Below are 12,367 nucleotides of genomic sequence, written 5' to 3'. Positions count from 1 at the left end.
CTAATTGTGGGACAATTTACAATGACTAATTAACTTAACAACCGGTATGTCTTTGGACTGTGGGAGGAAACTGCAGCATGCAGAGAAAAGGGGAGAATGAACCAACTCCTTACAAGTAGCGGCAGGAATTGAACCTGTGTCGCCAGTACTGTAAAGCATTGTGCTAACTATGCTACTGTGCCACGCCATATTTTATTGAGACACAGTGTGGAATAGGCCCTACTGGCCTTCAAGGGGCACTGCCCAGCAACCCCCTGATTTAATCCAAGCCTAATCACAGGACCAATTAACCTACCAACTGGTACATCTTTGGATTATGGGAGGAAACCGGACCATCCAGAGGAAACCCACGTTATCACAGAAAGAACGTACAAACTTCTTCAGGCAGCAACGGGAATTGAACCCAGATCACCGGTCCTGTTGTGCTAACAACTACATTAATGTGCCACCCTTAGAATTGTAGAATAATAGGATTATAGCACAGAAAGGTGCCAAACATGATGCTTATCTTTGCTTATCCTACTTACCTGAAGATAACCACCACCTTCTGTGTGAAAACTAAACCCCTCAGATCTTCCTTAAATTTTTCCCCTCCCACCTTAAGCCTGTGCCCTCCATTTCTAATCAAAAAAAGATTCTGAATATCTATCTTATCTTTGCCCATCATTACTTTATTAACTTCCAGAAGGTCACTCCCTCATCCTCCTTTATTCCAGTGAGAATAATGTCAGCTTATCCAATCTCTCCTTATGACTACGACATCCCGGTGAATCATATCTCTATGGCTACCACATTCTCCCCATGATGTGACAACTAGAAGTGTACACAATACAAAAATAAAAAGTGATGCACTCCTCTGATAACTAATTCTAATATCTCTCGCTGCAGAGCTTTGAAGAAGCCCTGCTGTTGTAAGTTGAGATCTCCGACATCAGATCCCCATTGAACAGATGTGTTCTGGTGTGATGAAAGGGCCTTTCCTAGCAGTTAGGACCTGACAAGAGTTGAATATTTTGTTGGCAGGTTCATGTTTCTCTGTGTGCTGGGGATTAAACCAGGAGAACAAGAAGCTTTGAAATTTGACGTGACCATCATAACCCTCTGTCACTATTTAGTGCTATGTGTTATCTGAGTTATTCTAAAGCCAAGCAATCAATTCTTGATTTTAGTGTAGCAATACTGACACATCTACCTTCTTCCATATCTCACCTAAATGTATTGTTAATATGGGTCTTTTATTCTATATATTGATATGTTTTTGAATCTTATAACCGCTGATAAATGAGAGAAACCAACAATTTTTCAAGACCTTCATTCAAAAGTAATAACCAGGAAATAACACCAACTTGCAACTAATTTGATTACGAATATGTTTTAATTACAAGGAAAGGCCTTCTCTAATTGTTCACTTTAAGATTTATCATCCAGCCGAGTGAGACTAGTCCCCAGTTTCTAATTTTTAACCTCAGTTACAGAAATTCAAGATGAAAAGACTTAGTGTGTTTTGATCATTTCAAGAAAATAACCCTGATTAATAATCTCTGTGGCTGGCAGTATTATGAGTATGCTGCTGGGTTTGGCCTAAACATGAAATGGACCAATTGGTCCAAGGTCGGGTGGGGAATTTTCAGTGGACGAATAGTTAGTCTATCCAGTTAGTAGAGCTGCAACTTCATAGCTCCAGGAACACAGGTTTAAATTTGTATGTTCTCCCTGTGACTGCATGGGTTTCCTTTTGGTTTTCATATATACTCCAACAAACAGGAAGAGGGAAGGCTTGGAGAAATTGGTTGAGGCAAGCTGGTTTGATGAGTGAACAAGGACTGTAGATGAAAACTGGGGTTAAACAGGCTGCAGGTGATGAGTCCGGAATGAGTGGAAGGTGAATCTTATTAGCTGGGTGGAGGCTAGGAGGTGTCAGTGGGAGCAGGCATTACAGGACCCCCCCACCTAGGGCCAGTCCCCAATGGCCCAGGACAATTCAGATGGATCAGGTGGAACTCATTAATGAGTAATGGATCTAAGATGTAACTGGACGGCACTGAAGACCTCTCCTCCAGGCTGTACCCTTCCCAGTCTACAAGGTAGTGCACACGCTGTCCACAGTGATGTGAAACCATCAACTGGTAAACTATGTACACTGGACCACCTTCCAATATCCTAAGTTCCAGAGGTGTAGGCTGAGGTGGGTTGAGTGCTCCATAGACAACATGTTTGAGGCAGAACATGTAAAAGTCAAGTTGATGTGATGGGTGTTCTTGAAGGAACCAATGAACCATGCAGAGAGCTTTTGGGAGTCGGGTGGACAGCCAGACATGATCTCCAGGACGGAGTAGACTGCTTGGGCACTAGTGGCAGATGGCCTGGCAGCAGTAGACATGATTGTTTGACAGTATGACCCTCCGTGTCCTCATCTAAGCATTCTGGCAGTGGTGAACCAAGGCCCTAGTGGATGGGACCTCCACCATGAGGAGCAAAGGGGGTTGGTAGCCATGAGGCACTTCAAAGGGTGACATTCCCATGGCAGAGATGGTGTGTAGAGTGTGGGACAGCACGACCCAGAGCAGATGCCTCTATCATGTGAAAGGGTTGGAGGCGACAAAGCATCACTCAAACTTCTCCTTTTGCTGATTGGCTCTTTCTGATTGACCATTGGTTTGCAGATGATAGCCAGAGGACAAACTTGCTGAGTTGTGGAGGATAAAGCAGAAGGCTCACCAGAAGTGGGAGACAAACTGTGGGCCCTGGACCAACACGATGTCTTGAGGGAAGCCATGGAGGCGAGCTACATGTTGGAGAACCAGGCCCGCCGTCTCAGCAGCTGATGGAAGCTTGCAGAGGGCAATGAAGTAGGCCGTCTTGGGGAACTGGTCTACTACTGTAACATGATCACCGTGGCTCCATGAGAAGGTGGCAAACCCGTGATGAAATCCATGGTGATGTGGGACCACAGTGTCAAGGGACTTGTAGGGGCTCAGAGGCTTGCTGATTGGAGGAATTGGACAGGGCACATTGAGAGCAAGCAGTGACAAACTGGCGTACACCTGCAGTCATAGTGAGCCACTAGAACTGGGATCACAGAAAATCCAGAGTCCATTGTGTGCCTGGACTTCTGGATGGGGGGGAGAAGTAGACCCACTGGGTTCATCATGGAGCATGGCTGCTGACACATACATGCAGTTTTCAGGTGTGTCAGCTAGAGCAGGCTCATGCTGTAGAACCGGAAGGACCTGGTTCTCAAGCTGCCAGACAATCAGGGCAAGGGTTTGGGGGAATGGAATTAAGAGGGCGGATCAAAGGTTCATTTGATAGCAAGAAGTTCCCCATTACCTATTCCATAACGTTGCTGCGTAGGGTTCAACTTGCACGAGAAGAAGGGACAAGCATGTGTCTTCCCATCTGGACTTTGCTGGGAGAGGTTGGCCCTGAAACCCAATGAAATGCATTCGTATCTAGCACCAAAGTTTCGGAGTGGTGGTGAAGCACCTGCCAAGTTCTTTGAAAGCATAGTCCACGACAGCAAACCAGGTTATCTGCGAGGTAAGTGATTGGTGATGGAGATGAAAGGAATGGTGATTTGGCTGTAGTTTCTGATGAAATAGCGGTAGAAGTTGGAGAAATTCACAAAGCACTATCAACAATGGCACGCACTTTCTCTGGGTCCATGGTTATGCCTTGCGATGAAAGGATGTAACCAGGAAAGAAATGACTGGGGTGTGGAAATGGCATTTTTCTAACTTGCAGTACAGTTGGTTTTCGAGGAAACACTGAATGACTGAACGGACATGAAAGACGTAGTCTTGGAAGTCCTTGGAAGATGAGGATGCCATTAAGGTTGACAAACCCATGACGCAGAAGATCTCGTTACTGAAAGCTTGGAGAACTGCTAGACAGTTGAAGAGTCTGAAACACATCACCAAGTGTTTGCAGTGGCCACTGGGTGTTTTGTACATTGTCTTCCACTCATCCCCCTGCTGCATGTGGATCAAGTTATATGTGATATGTAGATCCAGTTTGGTGAAGATCTGTGCCCTTACGCCCTGCAGAGGATTAAAGGTGCTATCCATCAAAGGGAGAGAGTAACAGTTCTTAATAGTGATTTTGTTGAGTCCACGGTAGACAATGTAGGGACAGAGACCCCCATCTTTCTTTTTTGACCAAGAAAAATTTTGCTCCAGTTGGGGACTTGGATAGTCAAATGAAGCCATGCTATAGCACTTTGGAGATGTAGTTATTCATGGTTTAGGTCTTAGGAGGGGAGAGGGAGAACAGACAGCTTCAAGGAGGGGCGGCACCTGGATCGCTCAGTTGTGTGGTCTGTGAGGTATCCCTTTCACTGAAGGCGATAACTAAGTTGCAGTATCCCCGTGGGAGTTTAGTGATGTGGGGGGGGGGGGTGTCCTTTGTCTCTAAGGATTTACGGGGTGAAGTCATCTGAGGATGCAGGGAGGTGGTCTGGCAGGTGGGTCTTCAATTCAGAAGTGTGCTGGATGACCAGACGAAGTGAGGGTCATGAGTGGAGAGCCAGGAGTAATCTAGGAAAAGAGGAATGTTGTTTGTGTCGATCAGGAGGAATCGGATGAACTGGTAGTACTCTCCTGTCAAGAAATGAAGGACCATAAGACCAAAAGACATAGGAGCAGAATTAGGCCTCTCAGCCCATCAAGTATGCTCCGCCATTTCATCATGGCTGATTTATTATCCTTCTCCAGCCTTCTCCCCGTAATCTTTGATGCCCTGACTAACCCAGAACTGATCAATCTCTTCCTTAAATATACTCAATGACTTGCCTCCACAGCCGCCCATTGCCATGAATTCCACAGATTCACCTCCCTCAGGCTAAAGAAATTATTTCTCATCTCTTTTCTAAACGGACATCCCTCTTCTGCGGGTGTGCCCTCTGGTCTGAAACTCATCCACTACAGGAAACATCCTCTCCATATCTACTCTCGTTAGACTTTTTAATATTTGATAGGCTTCACTGAGATTCCCCCTCATTCTTCTAAACTCCAGCGATTTAAAGCCCAGAGCCTTTCACTCCTGGAATCATTCTTGTGAACTTCCTCTGGACTCTCTCCAATGTCAGCACATAATTTCTTAGATAAGGGGCCCAGAACTGCTCACAATACTCCAAGTGCAGTCTGATCAATGCCTTATAAAGCCTCAGCATCATATCCTTGTTTTTATATTCTAGTCCTCTCAAAATGAATACCAACTTTGCATTTGCCTTCCTTATCATTGACTCAACCTACAAATTCATCTTTAGGAAATCCTACACAAAGACTCACAACCCTTTGCACATCTGATTTTGGAATTTTCTCCCTGTTGAATTCCTTCTATCAAATTTGCATGACCATGCACTTCCTGACACTAAATTCCACCTGCCACTTCTCTGCCATTCTCCTAAATTATCCAAATCATTCTGCAGAGTCTCTGCTTCCTCAACACCATCTGCCACTCCACCTATCTTCGTATCATCTGAACTCTGGGTCACAAAGCCCTCAAATCCGTCACCCCAAATCATTGACATATAACATGTAAGGAAGCGGCAAAACTTCTGGCATACTGCTTGTGTCTTGCACAGTGAAGACTGATGCAAAATACTTAAGTTCATCCATTCTGTCTTTGTTCCCCATAAAGTAGCTCTTCAGTGGTTCAAATATCAACTCTTGCCTCTTTATATATCTGAAAAAACTTAGTTTCTTCTTTGATATTTTTGACTACCACACCCTCATATTTCATCTTTTCTCTCCTTATAGATATTTTCAGTTGCCCTAAAGTCAACAAATCATGGACAAGTAGAGCACAGAAACAGGTCCTTTGGCCCATCTGGTCTGTGTTGAGCCATTTAAACTGCCTAGTCCCATCAAACTATCCCTGGGCCATAGATCTCCATACCCCTCCCATCCATGTACCTATCCAAGCATCTCTTAAATTTTTAAATCAAGATCGTATCTACCACTTGTACCACTGGCAGCTAGTTCCTCACTTTCACCACCCTCAGAGTTTCCCCTCATGGTCCCCTTAAACTAGGGGTGGTTAACCTTTAACATTCCATGTATCAATTTTTTCATGCATGAATTCAGATGCAATATTTTCACGAATGAGTTCTATGTTAACATATTTTTACAAGAATTGAATGGGGGTACAAAAGTTGTATGGCGCATCTGAACTCGTGTATGAAAAAATTGGCATGTGGAATGTAAAAGGTTGGCCACCCCTGCCTTAAACATTTCACTTTTCACCCTTAACCCATGATCTCCAGTTGTTGTTTCATCCAGCCTCAGTGGAAAATACCTGCTTGCATTTATCCTATTTTTATACCTCTACTTAATCTCCCCTCAATCTTCTATGTTCTAGGAATAAAATTCCTGTAATCAATACTTTCATCTATGAAGGCCAATGTTCCAAAAGATTTCTTTATGACCCTATCTACCTGTGTTGCCACTTTCAATGAATTATGGACCTATATTCTCAGATCACTTTTGTTCTACCGCACTCCTCGGTGCCCTACCGCTCACTGTGTAAGACCTACCCAGGTTGGTCCTACCGAAGTGTAATACCTCGCACTTGTCTGCATTAAATTGCATCTGCCATTTTTCAGCCCATTTTTCAAGCTGGTCCAGATCCCTTTGCAAGCTTTGATAGTCAGTCTTCCTCGTTGATCTCTACACCCTCAATCTTGGTGTCCATCACAAATTTGCTGATCCAGTTAACCACATTATTATCCAGATCATTGATATAGATGATAAACAACAATGGAACCAGCACCAACCCCTGTGGCATTCCACTTGTCACAGGCCTGCAGTTAGGAAGGCAACTATCTACTACCATTCTCTGACTTCTCCCACAAAGCCAATGTCTCATCCAATTTATGACCTCATCTTGAATGCTAAGTGATCGAACCTTCTTGACAAACGTCCCATGTGGGACCTTGTCAAATGCCTTGTAGAAATCCACTGCGTTGCCTTCATCAGCTTTCCTGGTAATTGCCCCAAAAATCTCTGTAAGATTGGTTAGACATGAGCTACCATGAACAAAGCCATGCTGACTATCCTTAATCATGCCCTGTCTAACCAAATGCTCATATATCCAGTCCCTTAGAATACATTCCAATAACTTTCCCAGTACAGATGTCAGACTCACTGACATCTGTCTTATTCTTAGAGCCTTTCTTAAACAGTGGAACAGCATTATCTATCCACCAATTCTCCGGTACCTCTCTTGTCGCTAAGGATGATTTAAATATCTTTGCTAGGGCCATGGCAATTTCTGCATTCACCTCCTGTAGGTTCGAGAAAACACCTTGTCAGGCCCTGGGGGTATATCCATCCTGATTTGCCTCAGGGTAGCAAACACCTTAACATCTTCTACTTTGTAATCTGTACAGGGTCTAAGACCTCGCTGCTATTTTGCCCCACTTCTATGGACTCTGTGTAAATACAGATGCAAAAAATCCACTTAAGATCTCCCCCATCTCCACACACAGATTACCATTCTGATCTCCCAGAGTGCCAATTTTGGCCCTTGCAATCCTTTTGATGTTCACGTATCTGTAGAAGCCCTTAGGATTCTCCTTCACCTTTTCTGCTAATGCAACCTCATGTCTTTTTTAGTCCTCCTGACTTCTTTCTTAAGTGTTCTCTTGAATTTGTTATACTCCTCAAGTACCTCATTTGTTCCTACCTGCCTATACGTGTTATGCAACTCTTTTTTTTTCATAACCAGAGCCTCAATATCTCTCAAAAACCAAGGTTCCCTAAACCTGTCATCCTTTCCTTTTATTCTGATAGACACATAGAGGGCTTTGTGCTTTTGAAATTTCACATCTGTTAGTTTTCCCAGTCCTCCAACTTCCCCCCAATTTTTGCTATATTATATGCACTGTCTTTTGCTATTATCCTTCCTTTGACTTCCATTGTCACCCACATGTGCTCCAACCCCCTTTGGAATACTTCTTCATCTTTAGGATGTATCTGTTCTTGTTGCAAGGAGTGCCTGGGGCGAACCCAAGTGCAGGACACAGGCACAGAGACTTGACACGGAGACGGACTTGGACATGACTCGGACTCAGAGCCAGGACTTGGACTGGTACTTGACTTGGACTTGACCTGGACATGAAGCCTTGACTGGACACAAAGCCTTGACTTGGACTGGGACTCGGAGCCTTGACTTGGACTGGGACTCGGAGCCTTGACTTGGACTGGGACTCAGAGCCAGGACTTGGACTGGTACTTGACTTGGACTTGACCTGGACACGAAGCCTTGACTGGACACAAAGCCTTGACTTGGACTGGGACTCGGAGCCTTGACTTGGACTGGGACTCAGAGCCTTGACTTGGACTGGGACTCGGAGCCTTGACTTGGACTGGGACTCAGAGCCTTGACTTGGACTGGGACTCGGAGCCTTGACTTGGACTGGGACTCAGAGCCTTGACTTGGACTGGGACTCGGAGCCTGGACTTGGACTGGGACACAAAGAGACAGAATACCCAACTCTGAGTAGCAGCAAATGGCTGGACTTACTCAGCTGGAAAATGAGATAAACCAAACAACAGACACCACGCATTTAGACACGGAATAGCTCATGAAGCGGCAAACAGCCGGCAATCACTTAGCTGGACACAAAGAGACCAAATTCCCAACTCGGAGTAGCGGCAAACGGCCAACAATACTCAGTCAGACACAAGATGATAAAAACAATGACAGTCCATTCGTATCATGGCTCCGGGTAGCACATGAAGCAGCAAACGGCCGGCTGGACGGCAGGCTCTCAACTCCACCCAGGAACTGTGGACGACAGACTCTCGACTCCACCCAGGAACTGCGAATGGCAGGCCCTCGACTCAACTCCTCGGCAACCAGGAACAAGCATAGCCACACTGCTGAGGTGACAAACCAGCAGCAAGTAGATGTAAGCTGGCACTCTTGTGCTGACCCATTCGAATAAGGATCAGGTGCCCTATTCAAGGAGCCCAGTGGAACAAGTGGAAAAGGAAATTAACTGAAACAAGGAGTCAATGGACCGGACCGTGACAGTTCTACATCTTCCAAATTGCCACCAGAAACTTCAATCATTACTGTTCTGCCTTCATCCCTACTAGTCTCCCCTTCCAATCATCTTGAGCAAGCTCCCCTTTCATGCCTCAGTAACTCCTTTTACTCCAGTGTTATACTGATACATCTGACTTAATCTTCTCTCTCTCTCAAATTCTATCATATAGTGATCGCTGCCTCCCAAGGGTTCCTTTAATGTTAAGCTCCCCAATGAAATCTGGTTCATTACACAACATCCAATCCAGAATTGCCTTTCCCCTCGAGGGCTCCACCACAAGCTGCTCTAAAAAGCCATCTCATAGGCACTCTACAAATTCCCTCTCTTGAGATCCAGCACCAACCTGGTTTTCCCAATCTACCTGCATATTGAATTCCCCCATGACTATCGTAACATTGCCTTTATTACAGTGTTTTTCTATTTCCCATCGTAATTTATATCCCACATCCTGGTTACTCCTCGGGGGCTTGTTTTTATTTCATATTAGGGTCTTTTTACTGTTACAGTTTTTTTAAGTTCTACCCACAAGGAATGTACATCTTCTGGTCCTATGTGACCTCTTTCTAAGGATTTGATTTAATTTTTCTACCCACAGAGCCACTCCACCCCCTCTGCCTACCTGCCTGTCCTTTCAATAAAATGTGCATTCTTGAATGTTCAGCGCCCAACAATGATCTTCTTTCAGTCATGTCTCAGTGATGCCCACGTCATACTTGCCAATCTCTAACTATGCTACAAGATCATTTATCTTATTCCATATAATGCGTGCCTTCAAATATAACATCTTCATTCCTGTATTCATCACCCTTTTCAATTTGGCCCCCATGTTACACTTCACTTCAATACACTGACTGCAATTTTGCCCTATTATCTGCCTGTCCATCCTCACAGTCTCACTACACACTGCACCGATTGTCCTATCCTCAATGTTATCACTCTGATTCCCATCCCCCCTCCTCAAAAGAGGAGGCTTGACCCAAAAGCTTAGCAGCAGATTCGACTTCGTGGTGAATGGTAACTTTAATAATAGACAGCTTAGTATCAAGCTATGAGGGGCCACGAAAAAAGAGAGAACAGAATCTAAACAGAACCGGCATCAAGGTAAACTTCAGGCAAGGAGAGTTGAGACCATCTGGTTCAATGAGTGAAAAAGGACTGTGGATGAGATCTGAGGTCAAGCAGCCAGTCTGGAATGAGTAGCAGTTGAATCCTATTAACTGTGTAGAGATTGGGAGGTGCCAGCATGTGCAGGCTGGGAGTTGTCAGCAGGATTAGGCTTGACAATGAGGAATGCCCGAGGCAATGGTTGAGGGAGGAAAAATAACAACATTTAAGAGAAATAGATTGGGAAAATTTAGTGATTTATGGGCCAAACTTAGGCAAATATGGCTAGTTTAGATGACATCTTGGTTGGCATAAATGAGTTGGATCAAAAGGCCTTTCTCTGTGGTGCATTATGCTAAAAACAACATGGTACTATGAATAATTAATAATTCCCAAGCTCCTCACTTTCTATAATCCTATGAACTGAAGGCTCAGTTTCAGATCTTGCATACCACATTGACAAAGAAGGTAGCATTTGACTCTGCATCCAAATATGTTCAGGGCTCCAGACTATTGTCAAAGTCACTTCTGCTTCCCCTCTTTTCTCCCACCATTTTCTGAGTAATGATTCCTTTAGCTATCCTATGTGTTCAGGTCATATAGTATCAACTCATGTCAGTTCAACTGCTTCTCATTGGGATTGACAGAATCGCATTCTATAAATTCCGCTCAGAAATTTGTTGGAAAATATAGTTGAGGCCAATAACCTCTATTGTTTGGAACACACAGATCTGTGTTTTGTGTGAATTATTGTGCAAACATGCCTGAAAGTTGTGAAATATTGGAAAATAGTCCAATGACCACTCTGGTAATGAAATGTTTCACCAGCAACATGTGTGATTTATTTGCTATATGCAATATGCTCCTGGGATTCATTAGTATGAAGAAGCTACCTGTTATTTAAACATTTTTAAATCAACACTGAGTATTTATGTAAGTAAATGTTAAAGAAAATCTTTATGACATTCATGAAAAGGCATTAAATAAACTCCTAGTGATTAGGTTTGTATATAAAACCAGTACCCCTGAGGCTTTAATTATGTGCTGCAAAGGCTAAAACTGCCATGTCTATTGTGAATTTTTAATAATATTACAACTTTAGGATGGTTAAACATGTCACTTTATAACTGCTTTCAGAATAGACTTTGTTCACCTTCTCATTGAGGAAAAAAAATCAAAGTTCTCAAAATATTTAATCTCAGATTCATAAGAGCTACCTTTTTCAAACAGAATATTCTTTTAATCTGGGATTTTTGCCATACATGATTGACGTGAAAAATGTATCACTAGCAGAGAAAGTTGATATACAATCGTGGCCATGCAGAACCTTTCTGGATACCTCACCAAGGATATAAAATGAAGGCAAATGCAAACTTAGTTATAGCTGAACCCACTTAAAGGCCTGGTGCTCCCAATGTCCAACCGCTCTGTTCTCAGATGAAAAGGAGTTCTGGTTGAATACCAACTAATTTTCAATTTCTATTCCATATACTAAGCCACTGCTTCCAAATGTTATCTGTTTCTGATATAAAGATAATATTATCAAGGAACACAAGTTATGAAGGGAAACAAATTAACATAGAGTCAGAGTATGAGAGAGTAATGCTGAATGGAAACATGCCCATGCCAACCAATTTACCTACCTGGGCTGGTGCCACTTGCCTGCATTTGGCCCATATTCTCTAAACTTTCCTATCCTCATCCCTGTCCAAATGTCTTTTAAACACTATATTTATGTGTATCACAATCTTTGTATGAAGGATAATTGATTCAGCAAGGTTTCGGCTGGAGGAGAACTGTACAAAAAGACTTAGGACTAGCATTTGGGGCCCAAACAGTCCTTCCAGGGCTCTATGAGCAGCATTCCTCCACAGACACTGCCAGACCTGCTGAACTCCTTCAGCACATTGTTTTATGTGGTAACATAGAAACATAGAAAATAGGTGCAGGAGTAGGCCATTCAGCCCTTTGAGCCTGCACCGCCATTCAGTATGATCATGGCTGATCATCCAACTCAGAACCCTGTACCTGCTTTCTCTCCATACCCCCTGATCCAATTGGCCACAAGGACCATATCTAACTCCCTCTTAATTATAGCCAATGAACTGGCCTCAACTGTTTCCTGTGGCAGAGAATTCCACAGATTCACCACTCTCTGTGTGAAGAAGTTTTTCCTCATCTCGGTCCTAAAAGGCTTCCTCTTTATCC

This window comes from Hypanus sabinus, chromosome X2 (assembly GCF_030144855.1).
Source record: "Hypanus sabinus isolate sHypSab1 chromosome X2, sHypSab1.hap1, whole genome shotgun sequence".
NCBI lineage: Eukaryota > Metazoa > Chordata > Chondrichthyes > Myliobatiformes > Dasyatidae > Hypanus > Hypanus sabinus.
The sequence above is the reverse complement of the archived record's forward strand: the minus strand, read 5'-3'. Positions refer to the sequence as shown.